This window comes from Aptenodytes forsteri, unplaced genomic scaffold (genome assembly GCF_000699145.1).
Source record: "Aptenodytes forsteri isolate BGI_AS27 unplaced genomic scaffold, ASM69914v1 Scaffold285, whole genome shotgun sequence".
Lineage (NCBI taxonomy): Eukaryota > Metazoa > Chordata > Aves > Sphenisciformes > Spheniscidae > Aptenodytes > Aptenodytes forsteri.
The window spans coordinates 361103-366321 of record NW_008794453.1 but is presented as its reverse complement, the minus strand read 5'-3'; the positions used below and the strand labels follow the sequence as shown (position 1 = coordinate 366321).

At 41.8% G+C, this 5219-nt stretch overlaps 1 protein-coding gene across 1 annotated transcript in view; it reads left to right on the top strand.

Annotated features, from left to right (window-relative positions):
* Positions 1-5219, top strand: part of KCNC4 (potassium voltage-gated channel subfamily C member 4) — a 25220-nt gene that overhangs the window by 17119 nt on the left and 2882 nt on the right. The window lies entirely within an intron of this gene.

The following is a 5219-nucleotide window of genomic DNA, read 5'->3' as shown; positions in this document are numbered from 1 at the left end:
GTTTTCCCCCCCCCCCCACCCTTGAAACCTTATTCATCCTAAATAAATTGGGCCAACCCATGCGATTCCCTCTAGTGTCGAGCCCTCCTTCCCGTGGGCCGTTTGCACTTGGGCTAAAGGGTGGTGGAAATGCAAGGAGGACATGTTGACTCATAAAATTATATATCATTGTGCTGGAAATGGCTGAGTTCATATAATTTTAGGTCTTTTTTTTTTTTTTTTTTTTTTTTAAAACCAGCCTCAAGTTTCTGGAGGCAACAGATGAATAAACCTCCATTCCCTGCCCAGCAGCGGTTCCCCTCTTGTTTTGTGCCTTTCTCTGCCTAAATCGCACTCTCTCCTTCCCCTCCCCTTCTCCTCCAACCTCAGGGATGGTCCTGGGGCTGAGGGTGGCTTTGGCAGCCTTGAAAACCAGCCCCGAGGTCCCGTGGAGGTGGGAGGCTGTAGGGCCCCGGGCTGGGTGTGGGGAGCACGCGGAGCTGGGATAAAGGATTGGCAAAATAGATGTTCCCATGAAGAGCTGGGAGGTGGTTGGCAGAGGAGTGAATGTGGGTCCCTGGGAGCAACTGGGAAAGCTGCTGCTGCTGTTGAATAGTGGAGAAATGAGAGATTTGAGACAAAATGATGCCTAAATGGATGGGGGGATGAATCCTCTTTTGAGACGGATGCAGGGTGGTGGGGCAGAGCATCCCCATGGGGATGGGAGCTGGGTTTGAACCAGGTCCTCCCCCAGCCTCGGGAGGATGAGGTTGGAGTGCCAAACTCCCTGCCGCACTGCTGGTTTTTGCTCACGTATATTAGTTTTTTGGGATGATTTTGAATGATGTCAGATGTCTTCCTGAACTAGAACAAAAACCTTCAGTTCCCTGACTTCTGGTTCGTTTCTAGCGCCGTCGCCCCTGCTCTGCCTCCCCGGAGGCGGCTGGGTCTCGGGTGGCGGAAAGGGGCTGGTGTGGGGGCTGCATCCCCGGCCTCGACTCTCATCCCGGTGCTCTCTCGGCCTCTTTCCTTACTCTGAGCAAGTCCAGCTCGCTGGGGCTGGAGCCTGGGGACTTTCAGCCGGAGGATGGGGAGCAAAGCTTAGCTTTGGGTGTGTTTCAATAGAAAAAAAAAAAAAAGCCCCAAGAGCTTTTTGGGGGTCAGGCCCTTCCCCTCCATCACGGCCAAACCGGAGCTGGTGCTCAGGGGATGACGCAGAGCGAGGATCCCTTTGGTGCAAGGCTGGTCCCCGCACCCCAAAGGAGCCGGGCTGGATTTTGGCAGATCCTTCAGCCGGGACCCTCCTGCTCTTTCCCAGGCTCCCCGTGCCTCAGTTTCCCTCAGTGTAGAGAAGGGTTAACACTGAGAGCCTCCTGCAGTAAAACTCCTTGCTGCCACAGTGGAAGAGATGCTACACAAGGAGGAGGCATTAAATGCCTCGTCTGGCTTACATTTTTTCCTCCCCACTGGGTTGAAGGAGCTGACAGGAGGAGCCAGTCACCACGCCTCCAAAACAACCCCCCTCCGAGTCCTACACGGGGCCGACAAGAAGCTCTTGCCTTTCATTTCGCTTTTCTTCTTTCCTTCCTGCCTTCTCCTGCCCCAGCCGTGCGAGCAGAGCAGCGAGAGTCAAAGGGAAGCAGAAGAGGCGAAAAACCTTGGTGCCATGAGCCGAGCCTGGGGCTTGACAGCAGGAGCTGAGCACCGCATAGACCCGGTGCTGGAGCTGGGATTTCTCCAGATTTGGGGAGAAATTAGGATGAGCCGCATCCCTCCTCTGCCCAGAATGTCCTGTAGTGGTTTCCTACCCCTGTGCCGTGGACCCTGTGCCGTGATGGTGATTCACCCCTCGCTGGCAGCACCTGAGTTTACCGTGTGTTGGTGGTGTAGCTCCATTCCTTGAATTTCTGTAATTAAAGTGTATTCCCGCACCAAACGGTCGGGGTACCTCGGCAGGTTCGTGAATCACCCAAAAACCCCGTGAGCTGGGTGAAGGGGCGAGTACGGCAGCACCGTCCCGGTGCTTCTCTGGCGCATCCTCCCCTTTGGAGCGGGCTCCTCTAGAAGCAGGAGGAGCTGGAATATCCCCAGCCCGTGCGAGAGGGAAGGTCACCCTCCATGATTTCAGTGGTCTCTGAATCATAAATGATTTAACCAAGGTCACGCGCTGACTTTGGGGATGAGCCAGGCATGAAAAACCAGCTCTGCTGCCCTGTCTTTTGCAGAAGAAGCAGATCAAGAGACTCAAACTTTGGGGTTTGAGTCTCTTGAAAGCAGAGGATTAACCCCGGAGCAGACGCAGCCACAGATCCCAAGAGGTCCCATCCTCCCCTTTCCCCCCACCAGGCTCCCAAATCAGCTCATCCAAACACGGGAGCCAGTTGCCTGGTGCAACGAGGGTTGCGTATGAAGCTGACATGGAGCTGGTACAATGCAATTTTTAGCAGTGGCGTTATGCAACTCGGGAGAAGGGATGACTAATGTGCAAAAAGCTCCTCTAAAACAACCGAGTCCCGAATGGGAGACGGAGGGATTTCAGTGGGAGGCACCAAACTGTTGAAAAACCCATCGCATCTTCTCCCTCTTCCTCCCCGCCGCCTTCTGAACAAGTGATTTGGGGGATGCAGGAGGGGGAAAACAGCATGTTGTTATTTTTAGGTGGGGGTCTGGGTTGGTTTTGGGGGCGAGTGGGCAGGGGTTAATCCCCTGGATAAGATTTTAAGAGGAGCTGTAGTGGATCAGAAGAGCAGACCACTCAATATCTCTGTAGCCCAGGGTTTTATCTCAAACAGTGGCCAAAATTGGCTGCCTAGGGAATAGGATAAGAATAGAGCAAGAATATACGATACTTCCCCCGAATATCCTCCCAGCCGCTTATCTATGTTTAGGGATCTGGCAAGGAGCGCACGTTCCAGCTAAGGCGAAAAGCAGCGGGAGAGAGCAAGGTTGTTTGATTTATTCTTGACTAACTGAATAAATCAATAGGAGTCCAGCTGCCTCTGCCCAAGTCCTAAAATGGCATTTAAAAAAAAAAAAAAAAATCAACTGGTGTGCAGCGACTGTCAGGGCAGGGAGCTCACTGCCGGTATTCCAGCCTGGAAAGGAGAGTTTCCCATGGGATGGGGTGAGCGTGTCGGGTCTGAGCCGCTGTCTTGTTCCCAGCAGGATGCTGTGATCGAGCAGGAACACAGAGATAAAGCACTGCGCATACCACATATACGTGCCCCTCGCCCGTGTATAGCGTGATGCCCGGCAGCGTGGTACCAAGGGGAGCTTTAGTGCCCCGTTGCTCCTCTCCCCATCGCGGCTGCAGACGCACGTGATGCTCAACACCGGGAACGGGATCAGAGATTCTGCGTGGCATCGGGCTGCCCTGATGTTTGCGTCCTTGCATCCGTCTGTCTGTGTGTCCGTCTGCTGGGACTGGCAGCGCGTCGGGACGGGGATCAAAGCCCTGTAACCACCCGCGCCCGGTGCAGAAAGCAGCAGCCTAAGGAGCAAAACCAGAGCGGCCTCATCCTTCGGATCTGGAGGGATTTGGGGGCAGTTTCCCCCTCCGTCATCCAGCAGCAGCTTCTTCCTTCTCTCTTCCTCCTGGGAGACTGGGAGTCCAGTGCCGCGCAGAGGCTGCGCCACCGTGCCGGGTTGCGTGCAAAGTATTAATTGTTATTGTTGCAACAACCGCTCTGTTTCTCGGGAGATGCCTGAAAGAGCTGAGAAAACAGAAAGGCCTGTCAGACAGCCGGGCAGGAGGTTAAGATGTCAAGAGAGTAATTGCTCTACCCAGAACTTCCCCAGCACTGCCAGGAAAAATCCTCAGTGCTTATTCGATGACAATAAAAAAAAAAAAAAAAAAAAAAAAAAAAAAAAAAAAAAAAAAAAAAAAAAAAAAAAAAAAAAAAAAAAAAAAAAAAAAAAAAAAAAAAAAAAAAAAAAAAAAAAAAAAAAAAAAAAAAAAAAAAAAAAAAAAAAAAAAAAAAAAAAAAAAAAAAAAAAAAAAAAAAAAAAAAAAAAAAAAAAAAAAAAAAAAAAAAAAAAAAAAAAAAAAAAAAAAAAAAAAAAAAAAAAAAAAAAAAAAAAAAAAAAAAAAAAAAAAAAAAAAAAAAAAAAAAAAAAAAAAAAAAAAAAAAAAAAAAAAAAAAAAAAAAAAAAAAAAAAAAAAAAAAAAAAAAAAAAAAAAAAAAAAAAAAAAAAAAAAAAAAAAAAAAAAAAAAAAAAAAAAAAAAAAAAAAAAAAAAAAAAAAAAAAAAAAAAAAAAAAAAAAAAAAAAAAAAAAAAAAAAAAAAAAAAAAAAAAAAAAAAAAAAAAAAAAAAAAAAAAAAAAAAAAAAAAAAAAAAAAAAAAAAAAAAAAAAAAAAAAAAAAAAAAAAAAAAAAAAAAAAAAAAAAAAAAAAAAAAAAAAAAAAAAAAAAAAAAAAAAAAAAAAAAAAAAAAAAAAAAAAAAAAAAAAAAAAAAAAAAAAAAAAAAAAAAAAAAAAAAAAAAAAAAAAAAAAAAAAAAAAAAAAAAAAAAAAAAAAAAAAAAAAAAAAAAAAAAAAAAAAAAAAAAAAAAAAAAAAAAAAAAAAAAAAAAAAAAAAAAAAAAAAAAAAAAAAAAAAAAAAAAAAAAAAAAAAAAAAAAAAAAAAAAAAAAAAAAAAAAAAAAAAAAAAAAAAAAAAAAAAAAAAAAAAAAAAAAAAAAAAAAAAAAAAAAAAAAAAAAAAAAAAAAAAAAAAAAAAAAAAAAAAAAAAAAAAAAAAAAAAAAAAAAAAAAAAAAAAAAAAAAAAAAAAAAAAAAAAAAAAAAAAAAAAAAAAAAAAAAAAAAAAAAAAAAAAAAAAAAAAAAAAAAAAAAAAAAAAAAAAAAAAAAAAAAAAAAAAAAAAAAAAAAAAAAAAAAAAAAAAAAAAAAAAAAAAAAAAAAAAAAAAAAAAAAAAAAAAAAAAAAAAAAAAAAAAAAAAAAAAAAAAAAAAAAAAAAAAAAAAAAAAAAAAAAAAAAAAAAAAAAAAAAAAAAAAAAAAAAAAAAAAATAAATAGCAACCTCATCCCTTGCCCGTGCTGACGAGGAATGGGGAGAGCAGAGGCAGATGCAAAATAAGACGCAGTTGGGCTTATAAATAGGTGCCTCCCAGCTCCCAGTCTGTTACTTCGTTACCTCCGCCCGGGCAATCGATCCTTACGCTTTTCATAGAATCATAGAATCATAGAATCATTAAGGTTGGAAAAAGACCTCTAAGATCATCGAGTCCAACCGTCGACCCAA